Here is a 22,823-nt window from a genome sequence, read left to right on the forward strand (position 1 = left end):
CATAAACCACATGGTATATAACAGACAATTATATTTCCACGTGCGTTTACAAAGTGACAATGCCTGCATGACTGAATTCAATCATTTAGCTCCATAACATAAATCAATGTGACATAATTTGAATTACCATAGAATCCCTACAGTGCAGGCAATTCTGCCCATCGAGTCTGCACCAACCGTTTGAAAGAACACTCTACTAGGCCCACCCTCCCACCCAGCCCCATCTATCCTCATACCCTGTACATCCATGGACACGAAGGGGCAATTTATCATGGCCTATCCACCTAACCTGTACATTTTTGGACTGTGGGAGGAAACTGGAGCACCTGAAGGAAGCCCATGCAGACACGGGGAGAATGTGCAAACTCCACACAGACAGTGACCCAAAGCCGGAATTAAACCCGGGTCCCCGGCATTATGAGGCAGCAGGGCTAACCACTGTGCCACCCATAAATGGAACAAAATTAAGCAGAACAAATGACACAATAAAGTGAGAACAAATTGAATTAGCACATATTTTAGCCTTAAGCCATCAAAAATTGCCCATTAGTGTCTAAACGTTAGATGGAGTCACGGGGATAGGGCGGGGAGTGGACTTGGGTAGGGTGCCTTTTCAGAGGGTCAGTACAGCCTCGATGGGCCAAATGGCTTCCTTTTGCACTGTAGCAATTCTATGATTCTAAGTGACGCTGAAATAATGAAGAGAACTTTAAAGTGCGTTCTTGCAACACTGGCTATTTCCAAGCATTGCACCAGTCAAAGCTGCGGGATCAAACTGACTCGTTTTAGGTATGTCAAGACTTTAGAACACTCGAATCTTAACAACCTGAAGTAACAGCTGTGGGATAAATATGACTTTTGAGGGATCTTAAGATTGTTATTCTATTTAAAGCAAAGACTGGAGTTCTGAAAGCGAGTAGCTTTGAAAAAAATTAACACCTTAATAGATTTGCCATACAAACTCAGGAAATCCATTGACGCTATCAATGCTAATACTATTTTCTCTGAAAAGTGAATTTTCCCTCTTTTTATTTTGATAGAATGTGCTTGTCCAGCATCAAGCTGCTTCCTCTTATGAAATTGATCCATCAGGAGCTCGCCAATAAATCTTACGCCCCCATGTTTTCTAACTGTAAATTGGTTATATAATCAATTAATGTTGGCAAATATTCTTTTTTTTTAATAAACATTTTATTGAGGTATTTTTGTATTGTAACAACAAAATAAACAATGTACATGAAACTATAAACATAGTGCAAAAGCCTTCCTTACAGGTCCCACCTTTATTAACCCCCTACTCTAAGCTAAACTAACCGCTCCCCCTTCTGAATGTTGGCAAATATTCTATTCACTACACTGTCTGCAAAGTGCTATATCAGTGAAAGTGGTTAAATTCACCCTTACATTTCTCCACACAATCATTTAAAATAAACATGCTTCCAGAAGGAACAGATCGGTGTCTGAAGGAGGACTCCCTTAAAAAGGTGAACGAAGGTTGTTGGGCGGTCAATTGTTCTAGAGAGCCAGTACTTAATCGTGCACAACAAGGTATTAGAATGTGGGACTGGACACCAGTTGCCTTCGGGGTCAGACAGGAGAGAAATATGACTAGATTTCATTCAACCCTTGCATCTCACAGCATTAGATGCCGCTTTCATATAATTGCGGCAGTATTAGTTTAATAATTAGGTATCTGCTCAGTGAGTTTGAAGTGGTGAGATTGTATTTGACATATCTTCCTTGAAGGAAACGCAACACAGTGGAAAACATGTGTGTTGTTTGTGGCAAGTTTCGTTTTCTAAAAGGTGCAAAAGCAAAATCGCACTCGGTTTTTGGACTGGAATAAACGACTCTTGCAAGAACAGTGGCAATTGCCTTCCTGGACTGCGGAGAGCCGGTATCACACCTCGCCCACCGATAAGAAGTGGCTCAAGTTACCTGCTTTTTCTGGTCCCATGATTTTATATAAACCACACTGTTTTGCAAATGGTTTTCCATTTGCTATTTAGTTTTTTTTTCAGCAAAAACCTCTTTAAGAAGATAACTTAGATTATGCGTCAACCTGTTGGACATCTTGTCAATTGCCACTGGGGATTCCAATGCTTGCAATATAAATTTTTTTCCCAGTATTACTTATTGTATAGAAACTTCAGAAAAAAAATACCAGTGTCCAATTCATATTGATGAACGTTAAAATGGTGACTTTTAGCCACTTGCTAGTAATGTAGCTATCTCACTTTATGTCACATCGCTTATTTTGAAAAACGCATTTAAAATTCGGTAGAGATTCGAGTTTATTGTGTGTCAGTGAAGGTAAAGTCAACGACCCGAAATAGCACGTAATCTAATTTGGGGACTTTTGGAAACTATTTTCTTGTCAGCAGTATTCCTCTGGGTAACTTTTCAAAAATAAAATAGATCACTTTACACTAACGTCTTAAGTGCTCAAGGATTTGAGGTCAGTGTTTGGAATTTATCAACAGCACAGCGAATTCTCCCGAGGGCACAGCAACTCGAGCTGGGATTCAAGGAGCCAGCACCTGTCCTCTACGGAGCCAAGACATTTGCAATGCCTGGCCATTTAAAGTCCCCCCACCCAGTGAACCGTAATTTATCGTCGGAATCGTTAGGCTCAAGTTCAGAGTTGTCATGTAACACATATTCGCCCCTAATTATTTACCTCCAGCTTCCTTCTTTGAAACTACCAGTTTATTATTTACAAATTGCTGTTGAAATGTATTTAATATTGCATTTCAGTGTCCATTTAAAAACAGAATCAGCTGAGGGATGCGCTGGTGCCCGTGACAATTGTGCCCTATTCGCAATTTTAACGTTATGACAGTGACATTGAAGGTCATTTCGTCCATGACGAAATATTAAAATAAATTATGCTCTTGCTGGTCACGAAAACAATCTATTTGGAGACTGTGTGATATAAAGTGGAGATCTGTTGAACCCCACTCTCCTCCTCTGACCGTTGCAGATGTCCTTGTTGCCTTGACAGTGGCGAGTTTGCTTAGTTACCGTCTGATTTGATCCATAATATTTTTTTCGAGCTAAAATTCGATCAAAGTGTGCTGGAAGAGCAGGTCAGTTCCGTAACCGTGTTTAAACCCAGGAGGTCAACCCCACCCTTCGCCTCCCCCCAGCCAGCGGGTTGGAAAATTTTGAATTCGGATGCAGTTGAAATGTGAATATTTGGAAAAGCTAAATATCCCATTTGGGAACGGTGCAATCGGCAATGTCCAGTTTTTAGCCCCCTCAACACGGGAGAGGGGTGAAGGAAAAGTCGTCAGAGCAATTGTAATGAGGACAAGGACTCAACATCCGTTAAAATATAACCATCGCTGGGGTTAACGTGAATAAAAATAGTCGTTTTGGTTTGCCCACGCCACCAAATTTGCTTGTGAAGATAAAGATGCGTGATAAACTTCAAGCACTGAGCTTGTTTTTAAAGGCGATTGTGTTTATTCAGGATCAATTCAAACTTGCAGGTGAAATGACTTAAACTTGACTGTGGACATGGACTTAAACCATGTCTTAAATATGGACATGGGAGGGTGGGATAGAAGCAGAAGCGACCCTTGTGACGGGGAGGGGGGAGGCAGGGAGGTTGTCCACCTATTTTTGGTGGGTTGTTTTCGTTTAAAGAACAGCGGGTGAGATCAGCATTGAGACCATTCATGGAGGTGGAGGAGGAGTAAGGACTGAACAGGGGGGTCTGGGACGTTAATTGGTGCGGAAGGCAGATCAAGGAGAACATCTGCACTCTGGCTGAGTCAACCAGCTGCTGACTCCATCATCCAGGGGGGGGCCTGCGAAGAGGTAGTGTTTGAGTGCGGGAGCAATTAATGAACTTAATTAATGAATTAATGCCATGTACTTGAATCAGGGCTATGTGCAAGAAACATTACTACATGTGAGAAATGTATCCATATACATACACATTAATATATATACATATGAGAGAGTTGCAGTGGCATTTAAACTGATGTTAACCAGTCACCCTCGGGGTCACAATGGGATTAACCCCGTTGCTGTGAAGCGGTGTTCTCGATACCCAAGGTTGTCAAACCTGGAGCCCCGTCACATCTGGCAATAGACAGCAGACATTTTCCTTTTCAAAGATGTGCCGAATCCTAATATCACACCCACAGCGTCCGTTCCTCAATCCCAGTGGCATCTGCACCAAAGGTCCCTTTTTAATCCCAGAATTGGGACAAACTCCTTTGATGCGGATGCAAGCACAGCAGACTGATGCACAAATTTCGAGGCTCGGGTCCAAGGTGCCTTTGCGACAACCCCATCATTATCCTTGGGCAACATTGGAAAATGAGGACTATATTTGAAAGTGGTTGCTGTGAAGAAACGGGCCAGTATACACCGCATATGTAATGGCGAACACTGAGGTGCAACTATCAGATTACACACACAGGAGATATATGGCCATTTTTGAGAAGAATTTTGTGGGCAAATAAACAACAATTCCGATCTTCAGCCCCTCCAGGCGCCTTGCAGAATGGCCCAGGGGAAAACACAAGTAGTCCCGATAATTATATGTCATCTTGTTCTTGCAAATGTTGTTCTGTGCAGGTGTGTGTGGCTTTCGATCTTAGCGACTGCGTTTTCACCTGTCTCCCATGGGGTAACCCCAAGTGAACCATTTGTAGGACCGACCTGCCTCTGAATCTTCCCTTTCCTCTGCTGTGACCTGGGCCCGTTCAATCTGTTGAGCAGGTTCGGTACAGACTTCAGGAGAAAGATTGGGAAATATACAGTCTGGACAGAAAATGAAACTAGTGCATGAGCGCTTTATGTTTTATTCTGAACATTGCATCAGCCGTTCAGCTATTGTTGCACGGGTTGCTTAAGTTCATCGAGTTTACAATGCAGAAGGAGGCCATTCGGCCCATCGAGACTGCACCGGCTCTTGGAAAGAGCACCCTACCCAAGGTCAACACCTCCACCCGATCCCCATAACCCAGCAACCCCACCCGACACTAAGGGCAATTTTGGACACTAAGGGCAATTTATCATGGCCAATCCACCTAACCCGCACATCTTTGGACTGTGGGGGGAAACCGGGGCACCCGGAGGAAACCCACGCACACACGGGGAGGATGTGCAGACTCCACACAGACAGTGACCCAAGCCGGAATCGAACCTTGGACCCTGGAGCTGTGAAGCAATTGTGCTATCCACAATGCTACAGTGCAGCAGGAGGCCATTCAGCCCATCGAATCTGCACCGGCTCTTGGATAGAGCACCCTACTTAAGCCCACACCTCCGCCCTATCACCATAACCCCACCTAACCTTTTTTTTGGACACTAAGGGCACTTTAGCATGGCAAATCCACCTACCCTGTACATCTTTGGACTGTCGAAGGAAACCGGAGCACCCGGAGGAAACCCACACAGTCACAGGGAGAACGTACAGACTCCGCACAGCCAGTGACCCAAGCCAGGAATCAAACCCTTGCACTGTGAAGCAACAGTGCTAACCACTGTGCTACTGTGCCACCCTAGTGAACCATCCTCAGTGAATTAGTTCCCTTCTCCCCTTTATTATCAGCCCTCTTGAAACAAGATGTGGATTAAAGTATTTGGAAATGAATTACCATTGTTTTATTTATGCAGTAGTTTGTTTAAAGAATGCGGCCCAAGACATCATCTTGTTCTTGCAAATGTTGTTCTGTACAGGCGTGTGTGGCTTTCGATCTTAGCGACTGAGTTTTCAGCTGTCTCCCAGAGGGTAACCCCAAGTGAACCATTTGTAGGACCGACCTGCCTCTGAATCTTCCCTTTCCTCTGCTGTGACCTGGGCCCGCTCTGAATGGGTTCACTTACCTCCAGCTCCCCAATGGTCTCAGTCGGCACTGACCCTCCGAAAGAGCACCCAACCTAGATCTACTCTGCCGCCTATTCCCATGACCACATAATTCCATTTAATCAGCGCACCTTTGGACACTAAGGGACAATTGTGCATGGCCAATCCTCCTAACCTACACATCTTTGGACTGTGGGAGGTAACCAGAGTACCTGGAGGAAACCCACGCACACACGAGGAGAACGTGCAAACTCCACACAGTCACTCAAGGTTGGAATCGAGTCCGGATCCCTGGCACTGTGAGGCAGCAGTGGTAACTACTGTGCAACCATGCTATCCCGGGGATTTATTTGAGAACCATTGTCATGATTTACCTTTCTATTATCCTGCATCTTCAGGCAGCCAGGCATCCACATTCGGCAGTAGAAGAGACCAGGATGATGATCCACCACACTTGCTGTGTCCTGATTTCATTTTAGAATGCCAAGTTCTGCGGATGCTGGAAAGCTGAAAGAAAACAGAAAATACTGGAAATACTCTGCAGGTCAGACCCATTGGTGGAGGGAATAGGAACGTTGACCTGTAAACCCCCCCCCCCCCCTTTCACCACAAGCACCATCTGTCCTGTTGAGTGTTCCTGGCATTTTCTGTTTTACTCCAGTTTCTGATGGTAGCGTCTCCTTGTCATATACAGCAATGTTGCTCCTTTCTCCTCTCTACAATGATGTATAAACCAACCTGTTACACCTTGCACCACAGGCTTGCTCACTGAGTTGGCCGTGGTAAGAATGTCCATCTGTTCAGCAGCTTCCTCAATAGGAAATAGAAGCAGGAGCAGTCTATTCGGCCCATCGAGCCTGCTCCACCATTCTATGTGATCATGGCTGATCCTCTATCACAATGCCATACCCCACTCATTCCACCCCCCCCCCCCCCATACCCTTCAACATCTTTTGTGTCTAGAAATCTATTTCCATCTTAAATACATTCAGCGACTTAACCACAGAGAATACTATAGGTTCACCATCTTCTGAGTTCACCACCCTGAGTGAAGAAATGTCTCCTCGACTCATTCCTAAATTGCCTACCCCATATCCTGAGATTGTGACCCTTTGTTCTAATTGCCTCCCACCCCCCTCCCTGCCCGTCCAGATCCCAGCCAGGGAAACATCATTGTTGCATCCAGTCTGACTAGCCCTGTCAGAATTTTACACGCTTCATTCAGTTCCCCTCTCAATCATCTCAACTCCAGTAAATACAGGCCCAGTCGACACCATCTCCACCCCTAGGACAATCCTGTCATCCCAGGACAGTCTGCTGAACCTTTGCTTCCTTGGCAAACTCTCTCTTCTTGGGTGTTACTCAGAGGGTGTTCAGCATGAGAAGAAAATGCACTTAACAATACTGTACACAGCTGCCAGTGAGTTAAAGCTTGCCAGGGGGCGTCATTCAAAACGTTAGGTGCGAGTTAAGACTTTTTTTTTCACGTGGTGAATATATTCATATCAAAATACTTATCAAGGCTATTCCAAAAGTGAAATTGTGTTAGAAATGTCGAGATGTATTATGTTGAGAGTGTTATTTATGAATATGTAGATGCCAGATGCTAAAAATCCGAATGGCAAAATGGGGATGTTGAACATATCTTTCGCCCTGTGAATAAAAACGCTTGTTGCAGCTCTTCTGTGTATGTGTTCGACTGTGAAAACATTTTACACTTAAATTTGATTACTAATGCAATTTTCACCTGATCAGCCCTGCTGTGAAATGGTTAACTTCAACCGGACAGAATTGGCGAGTCAAATATTTAGCATTTCTTTTAAAAAGAGCCAACTGTTCTCTGTGCTATGTTAATGAGAGGTCAGATATTCTGGGCGAACCTTCGGCTCTTTCGCACTATTTTAAATGCCAAGCTCATCAGAAAGTGGGATTAGAGATATGAACCGGCACCCAATATCGCCGCCTAGGGGACTGTGCCGGTACAGCAACCGTACAAAGATAAATTTCCTGAAGAGTCTTCAATACAGTGCAGAAGGAAGCCATTCGACCTTCCGAAAGCGCACGCTGCCTAGGCCCACACAACCTGCACATCTTTTGGACACCAAGGGGCAATATTAGCTAGGCCACTCCACCTAACCCGCACATCTTTGGACTATGGGAGGAAACTGGAGCACCCGCCCAGGCAGACACAGGGAGAAGAATTCCACTCAGTCACCCAAGGTCGGAATCGAACCCGGGTCGCTGCCGCTGCGAGACAGCAGTGCTAACCACCGTACCACCCATGTGCTGCTTCTGGACTGGAAACATTAACTCTACATTTCCCTCTCCAGACCTGCTGAGTATTTCCAGCACTTACCGTTTTTATTTTAAATGTCCTGTCACACTGCTCCAACCTTATAAGTCCTGTCCTCATTGGTGCTGTTGTATTTCAATTCCGCACTTAGATCTTGCAGTGGCCCCTCTGAGTGAGATTCCCAAGGTGGTGTTAATTACTACAGAATTAGAGGGAGTCTTATCATGTGCACATGTGCCGACTAGAATTAGATGGAGACTGACCAAACGTTATATAAATTGTAGTTCTACTGGAACCATTATATTGCTTCCCACTTATTGTGCTCTGAATTGTAAAAAGTGTAAAATAAACTGCCCGTGTCAATCTAACACCAGTTGGACATGTGCATAGTGTATTATGGGTTGTTGGGAAACAGAATCTATTGTGACTGCCCAAATGGGATTAACAAGTACTCTGGAATTAGAATGTACACATGTAATATTTAATACCAACGGAGTGAGACAGAGTAGCAGCTGCTTCCGGAGAACCCTCTCAGGGTTTTAGTGTTGTAGGCAGGCTACTAATTAACTTAAGTACTTTGAGGATGGAAGAACGTTGATGAAAATTTCCACACAGGTCATACGTAACAAAATAGAAGCAAATACTATAAATCCAAAAGGATTACTTGCTGTTTGCTTACTGTTCCCAACTGTAAAGTTAAAGACGCGACGTAAGGGTACAAATACACATCTTGTACAACTGTGCCAGCTGGAGCTTGTTTTGTCTTTAGATCAAAAGCCATCAGTGTGTGATGTGCAGGTTAATAGTCGATACAGAGTCACATCGGAGCAGGAAATAAAAATGGTGAAATTATTCTCCAGGCCTTGTACAGCTTTGCCCTTGGAAGGATACCACTATTATTCTGCCAGTCACGACAGGAGCTTCTAAAACCATTATAGATCCATTGCAGGCAACAGACTGTGCAGTTTCCTTTTACCAATATGAATAATTACTAACATTTATGCACCTTTGACATTAAAATGATACACCATTCTTCGCGGAGCATTATGAAATAACATATACTCATTAATATAAGATGTTAAGGCACGTGATCAAATGCTGCGACAGAGACAGGTTATAAGAAGCAAATTATAGGGGAGTGTTGTAGAGAGGAAACCTTAGATGTTAGGGTGGAGGGAACCCAACATCCAAGTCATCACAACCCATCTTTCCATTATGGTTGTGTGTTACAGTTCACTCGGAAGTCGCGCTGCTGCACTAACATACAGTTAGTTACCCATGCATCTTCTGGTCTGGAGCTTTAGACAGTAATGGTCGAGGCTCCAGAGTTCTTTCCATCATATGCCTGACTAGGATTCTCTGCCGCTCTTACTCCCTGTCATTGGTGTGTGTTGGAAGGATACGCAAACTGTGTTGGCTCCCTTGTCAATGCACGTTCTATGGCCATCAAATTCTGGGGTGGGGCTTCACCCAGAGCTTCTCACTCAGAGGCAGGGACATTAACCCACCATGCCAGAAAGCCTTAACCTCCATTATGCCAAGACACCTTTAATTAATTAGCACACTATTATATGACACCACTGGGTCTGCTTTTTTAAAAAACATGCTAGGTGAATAAATACTCATAAAAGCAAAATGAATATATCAAACCAAACACTTGTATCAAACCATGATGGAGACCATAAATAAGTGCATAGTTTAGTTGCTTTGTTAAGATTTTAAGTTACAATGAAGAGAAGCGATGGCAAACGTTCAGGAAATTATATAATCATTGGTAATAAAATTGAACGATTTAAGGATAAATCAAATACAAAAATGCCCAGAATTTGATACCCTTGCCAACAAATCACGATGAGTGGCTGTGCAGTAGTCACATGGATTCCCGTCAGGAAGGAATGTATGAGGTATAAACTGGTGGAGCTGTGAGAAAATTATTACCCTTCTCAGTCAGTCACCAGGGGTCATAGGTTTAAGGTCCATGAGGCAAAGTTTAGAGGAGATGTGCGAGGCAATTTTCTTATGGAGAGGATGGTGAGTGCCTGGAATGCGTTCCCAGGCGCAGTTGTGGAAGCAGATACATTAACGGCGTTCAAAAGGCATCTTGACAATTACATGGATAGGATGTAGAGGAATACAGCACAAGGAAGTGCTGAGGGTTTTGGCCAAGGTTAGTATCATGACCACTGCAGGCTTGGAGGGCCGAAGGGCTTGTTCCTGTGCTGAATTGTTCTTTGTTCTAAAATAATAATCCCACATGGAGAAACCATCTGAAATACCTACTCAAAGATCATAGATTGTTGTTACCAAAGATCTTTGAATGTTCAGACCCATTTATCCTTAAATCATTTTTACTTCTGCTTTCAGAATTTAGGGGATAATAATAATCTGTATTAGTGTCACAATTAGGCTTACCTTAACACTGCATTGAAGTTACTGTAGAAATCCCTTAGTCGCTACACTCTGCCGCCTGTTTGGGTACACTGAGGGAGAATTCAGAATGCCCAATTCACTTAACAAGCATGTCTTTTGGAACTTGTGGAAGGAAACCAGAGCACCCGGAGGAAACCAAAGCAGGCACGTGGGAATGTGCAGAGTCCGCATTAACCTGCACCTAATCAGCAGCAAGGAGTCACTTGACCTTCCAGAATTGGTCAATGCCTTCATTCTCAGTCAATAAACAGCTTTTCCAGAAGCGACTCAGCAAGATATTATTGCAGCCTTGAGTGTGGGTAGCTACTCCTCCAGGATTGTCCTGGAATCTGTAGGAATTAAAAATCAATATCCAGCTGCTGTGTGTAACTCTGGAGAAAAATCATTCGAATAGTATTTTTTTTTCCATTTCCTTCAAACATTTGTCTTTACCAGATATAAAAATACTGAAAATGGGGGGGGGGGGGGGGGGGGGGACAGTTTGGCTGTCAAACATCATCCAATTGGGTAATGAGTCTTCTTACTTTGCAATTGTGGACGAAGGTAATCGATCGCAAGAATGGATGTGTTTGCCGACTAATGGCTGGATGGCGGGGGCAAATCATGTGATGAAATCCGTAGGGATACATTTAGTTGCAGTTTTGACTATAACATGTGGAAGCAGAAGCTTTTCAGTCCATCGCGCCTACTATGATAATTCATAGAATTTACAGTGCAAAAGGAGAAGGAATTCCAAGAGAACATGGCTGATCTGATGTGAAAATCCTCAACTCCACTTTACCGCCTTATCCCCATAATCCTGGATTCCCTTACTGATTATAAATCTTTCTATATCAGCCTTGAATATACCCATCTTCTACAGCCCTCTGTGCTAAAGAATTCCACAGATTCACTACCCTCTGAGAGAAATTCCTCATCTTGGTCTTAAATGGGCAACCCCTTACTCTTTCATTATGTCCTCTAATCATTGATTCTTCCACAAGGGGAATCAACCTCTCAGCATCTATCCTGTCAAGCCCCCTGAGAATCATACATGTTTCAATAATATCGCCTCTCATCATTCTAAACTTCAATGAGTACAGGCCCAACCTACTCAAACTCTCCTCATTAGAAAATCCCTCTATACCTGGGATCAACCGAATGAACCTTCTCTGGACTTCCTCCAATGCCAGTATATCTATCCTTAAATAAGGGGACCAAAATTGTTCACAATATTCCAGGTGTGATCTGTCTAGTGCCTTGTATAGTTTTAACAAGACTTCTCTATTTTTATACTCCATTCCCTTTGAAATAAAGGACAACATTCCATTTGCCTTTCCTATTACCTGCTGAACTAGCATGCTGGCTTTTTGTGATTTATGCACGAGGACCCCCAAATTCCTCTGTGCTGTAGTTTTCTGCAGTCTTTATTATGGACTGCAATTCCTCTTATGGATTGACCTGATTAACACTACACTCCTGTATGCTTCACCCGATGCCGGTGTCTATGTCGTTACACTGTGTACCTTGTGTTGCCTTATTATGTATTTTCTTTTCTTTTCATGTACTTAATGATCTGTTCAGCTGCTCACAGAAAAATACTTTTCACTGTACCTTGGTACACGTGACAATGAACAAATCCAAATTCAAAATAATATTCAGCTCCATTATTCTTCCCACCAAAGTGCATAATAATACATTTCCCGACATTATATTCCATCTGCCAAGTTTTTGCCCACTCACCTAACCTGTCTATATCGCTCTGTGGGCTTGTTGTGTCATCCTCACCACTTGCCTTCCCACCTTTTTTTGTGCCATCCACAAACTTGACAGTAGTACATTCACTTCCCTTGTCCAAGTCATTAATAGATATTGTAATAATTGTGGTGCCAGCACTGATCCCTGTGGTACTCCACTAGTTACAGGTTGCCTTCTTGAAAATGCCGCTTCTATCCCAACTCTCTGTCTTCTATCAGTTAGTATATCCATGCTAATATATATCCCCAATACCATGTGCTCTTATTTTGGTAACTAGCCTTTTGTGTGGTATCTTATCAAATGCTTTTTGGAAATCCAAGTATATTACATCTACTGGTTCCTCTTTATCTGTCCTGCTTATTGCTACCTCAAAGGAGTCTAATAATTTTGTCAGGCATGATTTTCCCTCCATGAAGCCATACTGACTCTGCTTCATTTTATTATGTATTTCTAAATGCTCTGCTAGTACATCCTTTATAATGGACTTTAACGTTTTCTCAATGACAGATGTTAAACTAACTTGTCTATAGTCATCTGTTTTTTGTCTCCCTCCCTTTTTGGATAAGGGTGTTTCATTGGCAGTTTTCCCAATCCTCTGGGACTTTCTACAAATTGAAGTTTGTAACCCTACTTGAGCTATATGCACAGTGAACCCAGAGCCATATAAAATTTGAATATCATTGCAATTTCCGTGGCCGTTTTGAAATGTTTTGTAATGTTCTTTGAGGTATTTCATGAATAAAGTATATTTTTGCAAAAGAAATAACTTATGTTCAAAGTGACCACGCCTTCTTGTGATGGTACAAGGCCAGTGTCCAGCTCAGTCGTAATTCACACTAGTTAGCACAAGGTTTTCTGATGCGAGGATCCGAGCTCCCTACATATTAAATACTAGTAGATTCCTCTTTCTGTAACTCCCCGACAGGGACTCAGAACTAGATTAACGATTGAAAGGAAGGATTTAGCCCGTAAAATATGTTGAATTTCAAACAGATCATTTGGAAATTTAGTAGGCCTCAGTAGAGCTTTAGTAGAGCTGTGTCCTTCAATGGACTTCAAAATCGTGGGAACTTCACGGCACTCATAATGAAAACAGAACAGATAGGAAACACAACCTAGCTCTGAGAGAGAAAAATAAACACACAGACAACGTTTCTGGAGTCAGAACTGAAATCTGGAGACTCCCAGGTATGACTGGCTTTTAAAAGGTTCAACACCGCAAGTTCTTTCCAACCTTCTGATGTTGGCAGGTCTCCCTGGGTACTTTCAGTTTCGTTTCTGATTTCCAGTGGATTTTTTTTTCTCAGCCGCATATTTCATAAAACGATACAGTATATATAAATAACATTCCACACAATACACAATTTAAATTATTCTCAATGTTTCTCCATGATGTCACATTTTGGCAACCAAATGCGAATGTTTCAAACTCCAATTCTGAAACACCAATCATTTTCATGTGTTGATGCTTCCAAACAGAGGTTTGACATGGCCCAGGAAAGCATTTCAAAAGTTTTATTAAGTATTAAACTTTTCTTGGGATGGTCAAAGTTGTAATCATAAGTTTGCACTTCATGAACCATCACTGGGCTCCATCCCTTTGAATACCCAACTACTATCATCAAGGATGGTTGAATAATACAAAATGTTCCCTCCTGTTCATTTCTGAATTCAAAACTTTAGGCATGAATAGATTTCTCCAAACAGTTCCTGCAACAGACTTTGTAGGAATGTCATATACCATCTTGCCCCAACCCTTCATGATTTTCATTAAGATCCCCCCCCCACCTCCTCCATTACACTATTATTTCTTCAGCTTCCAAATGGTGTTTTAACCTGAGTATTAGTAGAGGAAGGCTAAACCCTGCTCCATCAATATTCCACGGGAATTAATACATTTATTTAAATGGTCCCTGCTGAAATAAATAATAAAGAATGCTAAATGGTTAAGACTTGGACTGTTAATGGCAGCAATGTGGTCTAGGCAATCCTGAACTACTGTACAAAGAGACAAAATCGTTCATTTTCAAAAAAGAATCTTCAGGAATCTGTTCAGGATACACTTTAAGAACACACATCCTGTTCACATCCCATGAATGAATGAAATAAACATTGACAATGACTAACAGGGCAGCATTTATGGCCCATCCCTAATTGCCCTTAAGTAGGTGGTGGTATGTCACCTTCTTGAACTGCTTCAGTCCATGTGGTGTAGGTGCGCTGGGAATGCCAGTAGGGAGGAACTTCCAGGATTTCGATTTTACTAGTCTGATACTACAGTTAGAGTGCTGGCACTAGTATTAAATGGTCATCTAGTGAAAATAGAGAGTGCAGAGTTTGAATGCTGTTAGATTCAGATGTACAATGCTATGTGGGGATGGCAAACCCCAAAAGTTACACTGTTAACTATGCATCGTACACAGTTCGGTGATGAATGCTGATGGACATCTCTGCACTGCTCCATTCACTGGCTGGTTAAATTTCCTAATGTTTAGTATTAGGTATTAGCACTATTAGTAGCCCTCAACATCAAATTATTGCGAAATACGTTTATAAAAGTTATGTGTTGAAGGGAAAGTCACAAGTCTTGGCTTCAGTGTCCTGGAAAGGTAGATGGCCCCCTGACTGTCATGTTACTTTGCCACTTTCAGGCTCTTGGATTTTGATTGACATATTTAGGGTCCAGGCAGCTGAAGGCATGACCACAAATGGTGAGCTGATTAAATGCAAGAGATCAAAATTAAAAGGATGCAGCTCTCTGAGGGCTATAGGAGGAAATCTGTTGATCATCACTTCCTTCAGCTGATGATTTATGCTGAACATCACTTGGGAGAAGTATTTAAAAAATGCATAAAAGTGTGAAGTACCACACATTAGAAAGGGGTGCAATAATTGTTCTGCAGATGGTGTTAAAATAGTTACATTGAAAGAGACCAAGAAGATTCAGGGCTCAATGGACTACATGTTGTGGTCAGCGATGAAGCAATTGCACTCTGAACCAACTACCTACATGTATATCTAGCAATTCATAGAATCATAGAATTTACAGTGCAGAAGGAGGTTTGGCCCAGTGAAGGAGCACCCTACTTAAATCCACACTTCCACCCTAGCTCTGTAACCCAGTAACCCCACCTATCCTTTTGGACACTAAGAGGCAATTTAGCATGGCAACTCCACCTAACCTGGGCACCATTGGACTGTGGGAGGAAACCGGAGCACCCGGAGGAATCCCACGGCGACACGAGGAGAAAGTGCAAACTCCACACAGTCACCAGAGGCCGGATTTGGATCCGGGTCCCAGGAGCTGTGAGGCAACAGTGCTAACCATGCCGGCCATGTGTCTGTGGTTTTTCTCCTTTTCCCCTTTTCCCAAGGTAGTTTAAATCTGGCACCAAATTTAGAAGATCTCTGGGCAAGGCAGCAGTACTGTCAACAAGGAAGCAGCCAATCATGTTGAGGTATCATCAGAGCAAACCAGGAAGTTGCACTCTTCATCCCCATTTTCAACTAAAGATTTCAGAGAGAAAATTTATCATGATTCACATACTTCAGTGCACGGTAGCACAGTGGTTAGCCCTGTTGCTTCACAGCACCAGGTTCCCATGTTCAATTACTGCCTTGGGTCACTGTCTGTGCGGAATCTGCACGTTCTCCCCGTGTCTGCATGGGTTTCCTCCGGGTGCTCCTGTTTCCTCCCACATCCTGAAAGACGTGCTTATTAGGTGAATTGGATATTCTGAATTCTTCCTCTGTGTACCCGAACAGGCGCCGGAGTGTGGCGACTAGGGGATTTTCACAGTAACTTCATTGCAGTATTAATGTAAGCCTACTTGTGACAATAAAGATTATTATTATTATTATTATTAATAAATCTGAACTTCTTTCTTAACTTTCAAAGAAAGAGTGGAATTTTTATCTTGGAGAAATGTGACATTTTGCAAATAGGAAATTGGTTTTTCAGGGTAATTCAATGATTATGAAACTAGTGGACCATTAAAATTCACTTACACCTCATTCAACAAGTGTTTTTTTTACAACAAGACCAACAACTTAAGAAATTAAAGTTCTGAACCAATCATTGCTTGCACTCTGGGCAGTGCCATACCCTTTGGAGAAATGTCAAATCACTTTGAATAACTTCTGAATTTCTGTGTTATTCTGTGAATGTGTGGAGTTCAGAAGTTGCTGTCAGTTTTAGTGGAAGAATGAGGGTGATGCTGACAGTTTCCTTGCCGTTATAACTGCAAAATCCAGGTCAACATATCCAAAGGATGCAGAAAAACAATTAATGGATATTTGTGAATTACATAGCCAAAATAGTAGACTGGTGAGATGCAATTGTGACCAAACTGTACAGTGCACAGGTCAGATGACATCATGAGTACTGTATCCAATTCTGGTTACTGAAACACATGGTGCTGGAGGCAGTGCACAGAAGAATCACATGACTCATCCCTGGTATCAAGCGCCTGGAACACCCGGAAACAGTGGACCTTTTCATAGCTGAAAAGATGGTTGAGAATGGAATAGGTAAATCTTGAATAATACTTTTGATTAAGGTGCATGAATCGGGACACAGGGGCACAAGTTATGGTAAATCTGAGCAGCTTATATTTGGAAATCCTTCTTGATGTAAAGAGTGATCAACATATTATATGGGTGTAGTGGAGGCAACATGGTAGAACTGATTAAGAAACAATTAGATGCTGCAATTAAAGGCCGTAGGGTCTTTCTGGATAGATGGCCTTCCTCACACTTGGGTTTGCCATTCTTATCAAGCAAGATTCTTTTCATTCTCAGGGAAGTTAAGGCAAAAGAATCCAGGTATGAAGCACAATAGGAAAAACTCTTACCTCCAATGATACTGGATTGGCGTTTGTCTTCCACCCTCAGTAGCCTTTTGAGGCAGGCCATGTCATGTGCAATTTCCGAAGCTTTTCATCAATCATATCTGTGGGGGTGGGACACAACATTGACATCATCATTATATAAAAGAAAATAAGTGTCTGAATGCAATAAAATGTATCTACATGCGTATGGGAAAGTCAATGCACTGGATTAATATAAATGATTAGCATTAGTGTTTTAAAAACATGCAATCACAAAAAAAACATTATTGGACTTTGGAAATGTTCACTCATAAAACTTTCAAGCTTAAATATACTGAATGTATTCATTAATATTAATCTCCCACAGCTGATAAAATACAGGAATTTTCTTTTAATTGCATAGAATCCCTGCAGTGCAGGAGGCCATTCAGCCCATTGAGTCTGTACCTACCCTCCGTAAGAGCACCCTACCTAGACCCACTCCCCTGCCCTATCCCTGTACCCCCTATGTGACAATAGGAAGATTTTAGGAAAATTGGATGATAAATGTATTGGGCATTTTAAGGGTTAAAAGCCTGGGGTTCGAATATGTTTGACTGCAATGGTCATGTTTGAAAAAAAAGAATTCTCCTCTGCAGGGCCTGGCTGGTTTTAGCAGCCAGCAGGTGAAATTGACAATAGAATGTGATTTTCAGTCTGGGCTAATGCATACTGGCTTGGCTGGCGAATTCCCTAACGTGTTGATGAGCTTTCATCCCTGGAATGTTAATTTGTTTTTTAGCTTGGGGAAATTATGTCAGTTCTGGGTGGAACTAAGCGACCCTTTTTCTTTTCTGATCTTTCAACCCTTGTTTTTTTAGACCACAAGTAAAGTCAGTTTTCTTTCCCAGTAGGATAGTTTTTTAAAAAACCATAATAATATTTGAAAAGCAACAAGGAAGAGGCTGAAGCAGCTATTTGAAGAAATTCAGCAGAGTCTGAAGGGGTTCTAACCAGAGCCAGAATCTGTTCTGGACCACAAGAATTACTCTATGCCCTGCTGATTTTTAAGCTGGATTGAGAGCTGTATGTTTATTTTCTTGTTGTTTCATGGGAAATTGTTAAGGGGTAATTGTAAACTGTTCTTTTTCTGGTGTGAAGTTAAAACATTTAATATGTATCCAAAATAAAGTTTTGATTTATAAATACCAAATCCCTATTTTTTCATGCAATCACTCCTGGGGCGAATCATTCTTTCCACACAGTCTTACAAATAAACTAAAATATTGGGGTTTTGGTCCAGTATCTTAGGCATTGTTGGGGTCTGGTCTGGGATCATAACACGTAACCCCACCAAATCTGCGCATCTTTGGAAACTAAGGGGCAATTTACCATGGCCAATCCACCTAGCCTGCACATCCTTGGACTGTGGGAGGAAACTGGAGCACCTGGAATGTACCCACGCAGATACAGAAAAAATGTGCAAACTCCACACAGACAGTGACCCAAGCCAGAATCAACCCTAGCTCCCTGGCGCCGAGGGGCTGCAGTGCTAACCACTGGTGCTGTTTTTCTAAAAAAAATTCCAATTAAGGGGCAATTTAGCATGGCCAATCCACCTACCCTGCACATCTTTGGGTTGTGGGGGTGAGAGCCATGCAGAATGTGCAAACTCCACACAGACAGTGACCCGGGGCTGGGATAGAACCTGGGCCCTTGGCACCATGAGGCAGCAGTGCTACAGTGCCGACCTTCACTGGTGCTGTTTAATGGTATGGTTTGAGTAGGTGATGGCGTAGTGATATTGTCACTGGACTAGTAAACGGAGACCCAGAGTATTGTTCTGGGGACCCAGATTCAAATCCCACCACTGCAGATGGTGAAATTTGAATTCAATAAAAATCTGGAATTAAAAGTCTAACGATGACCATGAAACCATTGTTGATTGTCGTAAAAGCCCATCTGATTTACTAATGTCCTTTCGGGAAGAAAATCTATCATCCTTACCCGGTCTGGCCTACATGTGACTCCAGCCCCACAGCAATGTGGTTGACTCTTAACTGCACCCTCAAGAGCAATTAGTGATGGGCAATAAATGCTGGCACAGCCAACGATGCCCATGTCCCATGAACAAATTTTTAAAAAAGATCCATGCACAAATATTTGACTTCCAACAGTTCTTTTGCTCCAGTAATTTTACATGCAGTGCCAGAGATGGAAGGAGGAAATTGTAAGGGAAACCGTGAGTCAGGTGCATTTAAAATCTTTTTCATGCAAAGGACTCAAGCAAGGCAGATGCAAAGGTTTGTCTACCTTCCTACTGGGGAATTCTGCATTATAAAATAACCCAAGGGAGTGTAAGAATTGAATATTGTAGCTGTGCTAAAATCAATGTTGCAGTTTAGGTTCTTACAGTCTTAAATCTCCACTAAAGAGTCCAATCATTTTGCAATCCAGTGAAGAAGAAAGCACTGCTTAAATATTCTGATATCCAGCAGTTGCCTGCAACAAAGTCCAACCAACTACCATCTTTAATCAATTGTTATATAGTTGCAGTTCTATTGCATGGAATGGATGCCTTTTTGTGATGCATTTTATGTGTGGATAGCTTTGCATTTAGACCCGTAAACAAACATAAGTGTAATATGTATAATAGAATCAGATGACATTGCCCAAACGTACACACCCATTTTAGCTGGAAGTGAATGGCACAATGAATCAGCTAAACTTTGCCGCACCATTGAGAAACATAGAAATGGAGGCCAACCTTAAATTCCCACAGGGCGTGAAGGGAAATGATCAAATCAGGCCAAGCTTCCTATTAGATAGGAGACGGCAAACAACAGGAGTGGCCCAGGATATATCCTTACCTCAGGAAAGGAAAAGTTGTGAAGCCTGAGAAAACCTGAACAGAAGAAAAGGAAATAAATTTTCAAATTCAGTCAAATAACATAGTATAACTGAACTTAAAAAGATCAAGTGATCGCATTTTCCCCATGGATGTTCTCTGCAAAATGTAACTAAACATGCATTTGGAACAAAGCTCATTCCTGAATGATCTTCCACTACATGTAGTTGGAGATAATAAATCTCATTAAGTTCAACTTCACAAAACTTTTGCAGCACAACAACAGAACTTCTTGACCAAACTTTTGTTCAATATTCTAAAAGCTTGAGCGCAGAAATTTCTGAACCAGGAAAATCCACAGCATATTTTACAACTCATACACATGTTCAGGGCTTATCACTTCACATTTACGAAAATTTTGTACAGGGATAACATCAAAACTGTCCTTAAGTAAACAGTGATGATGCCAACTCCAAAAGAACGCAAAGTGGCTACTAGGAAGAAAGGGGAAAATATCATACTGGTGTAGTACGAGATACTGGAGGAAGGAGAGGGAGCTTTAGCCCATTTGAAGCAGAGTACACAAGGTCCAAGATTGTTTGAGGCTGATATTAAATGTCCACAATGGCAAACTCTCTATTTTCAGCTACGAATTGCTTACTTCTTTAACATCTTTGGGCCAAATACTGTGCTTATTAAAGCCAAAACATGCTCTTGAACATATTCTCATACACCCAATGGTTTTAAGAACTGTATTCTGTTTTTCCATTGTCGATTTCACTGACAATTGTAGTAAATTAGAAGGGGATTTCTAACACCGATGAGCGTCACCATGTAGAATTATTTGAGTGAATTTTGCACACTTGTGCTTTCCAATGTTCTTGGAAGAGGCATTGGTGTAAACAATGAGGAGACTGAACAAATAATTGGAATAATATACAGTAATTAAAATGCAGAAATAAATAGAAATTGAGGTTTTCAAAGCTGCAGTTTTAGCTATGCATGAAATATGAAGTTTTATAGAACAATTAATTCCTTTAAAGGTGTTGGACATCTAAGTTGAAAGAAGTTGAAGAATAATCATAAATTATCATATTTTCAAAATATTACTATGGTTCGATTCTATTTTCCTTCCAATTGAGGCATGTTACTAAAGGAGTTAAATTTAAATTATTTTTTTCAAATATTTTTATTCAAATAATGATATACATAACAACATATAAACAATCAATCAATAAACAAAATAAACAACATTTAAGAATTTTTCTCTTATTTCCATTAAAACTTTTCCTTCTTCTCTCTCCCCTCATCCCATCTCCCCTACCCCTTCCCTTTACCTGCTGGCAACAAACAGATCTGTAAATAGAGACAAGAACAGCTTCCATCCCGTCCAGAATTCCCTATCTGAGCCACGAAGGGCAAACTTAATTTTCTCAAGTTTAAAGAATTCCGCAAGATCCCTCAACCATGACGAGATTTTTTGGTGAATCTGCTGATTTCCATTCTAATAAAATTCACCTCTGGCGACGAATGTGGCAAAGGCCACCACATCGGCTCTTTTCCCTTCTATCGGTCCTGGTATTTCCGAAACTCCAAATATTGCCTCAAGAGGTCCTTGTAATATTTCCACCTCCACAATTTTTGATAATGTTTTAAACACAGATCCAAACCCAACTAACCGTGAATATGATCAGTACATGTGGACATTGTTGACTGGTCCTCCATTACACCTCTCACATTTATCTTCTACCTCTGTGAAGAATCTGCTCATTCTTTCTTGTGTCATATGGGCCCTATGTATTACCTTGAATTGTATTCATCCTAGCACATGAAGATGTAGTATTGACACTGTGCATAATTTCACTCCATAGTCTCCATTCCAATTCCATATCCAACTCTTCTTCCCACTTTAGTTTTATTTCCTCAATCGGTGTTTTCTTCAATTATGAAATTTGGTGAAAAATGAGTTGTCCTCTTTCCCTCGATTGCCAAATAACAATCTCCTTGATAAATTGCTCTTGCCAAATGAGTTGGGAGATGCGAAAATTACTAACATTTATTAATGGCTGATGGACAGAAAGAAAACACCAATTTAGGTTAAATTAAAATTTTGTGGTGTTGTTTGATCACTTCCAGGGCTCAGGAGAAATTGAAGCTTTTTCTGTTCCAGGATATGTGAGTTATGGAAATACATATAAATAATCGTTATGGTCACAAGTAGGCTTACATTAACACTGCAATGAAGTTACTGTGAAAAGCCCCTAGTCACCACATTCCGATGCCTGTTCTGGTACACAGAGGGAGAATTCAGAATTCTCAGCTGGTATGGGAATTGAACCCGTGCTGCTGGTCTTGTTCTGCACCACAAACCAACTATCTAGCCCACTGAGCTAAACCAGCCCATAAGTCTTTCGCACAATGTAAAAAGAATGAGAGGTAAAAAGGCATTCGAGTACTTTAAGTTTACTCAGTATAAGAATGGTAAATTAAGAGAACTAATGACTAAAATAGAGGGGTCTGAAAAGCTGTGGTGAAGAGAGACAGATCACACAAACAGATTCTGGAATTTGTATTATCAAAGATTGGTGGTGAGTTACAGTTCACTCACAGTCCAAGTTGCTGTGGCAACATGCACCTTTATATGCACGTTGCAGTCAAGGTCTTGGATAGTGCCATCAGAGGCTCCAAAATTCTTTCCATCACATGGCTGATCAGGAATTTTCACTCACTCTTTTGCATGTGTGAAGATTTGCAGATGGATACTGTCTAGCCATACCCTAACAGCGCTGTTCTTTGCAATCAAGCCCTCGGTTGGGCCTCAACCCTAAGCTTCTGTCTCAGAGTCACTAACTACTCACTGCACCACAAGACCATCCATGC

At 41.7% G+C, this 22,823-nt stretch overlaps 1 long non-coding RNA gene across 4 annotated transcripts in view; it reads right to left on the reverse strand.

The window, feature by feature from the left end:
• The window catches only part of LOC140395397 (uncharacterized), a 75,880-nt gene that overhangs the window by 34,891 nt on the left and 18,166 nt on the right, over positions 1-22,823 (reverse strand). For 2 of the 4 annotated variants that reach the window (XR_011936173.1, XR_011936174.1), the window contains exons 3-5: positions 19,966-20,000; positions 17,141-17,238; positions 6,202-16,790 (exon numbers count right to left, since the gene is read on the reverse strand). This is a non-coding gene — a long non-coding RNA (uncharacterized lncRNA). Of the gene's footprint in view, positions 1-1,105; positions 16,791-17,140; positions 17,239-19,965; positions 20,001-22,823 lie in introns of those variants that run through there. The other 2 variants (XR_011936175.1, XR_011936176.1) reach the window with 2 other exon arrangements.

Source organism: Scyliorhinus torazame, chromosome 18 (assembly GCF_047496885.1).
Source record: "Scyliorhinus torazame isolate Kashiwa2021f chromosome 18, sScyTor2.1, whole genome shotgun sequence".
Lineage (NCBI taxonomy): Eukaryota > Metazoa > Chordata > Chondrichthyes > Carcharhiniformes > Scyliorhinidae > Scyliorhinus > Scyliorhinus torazame.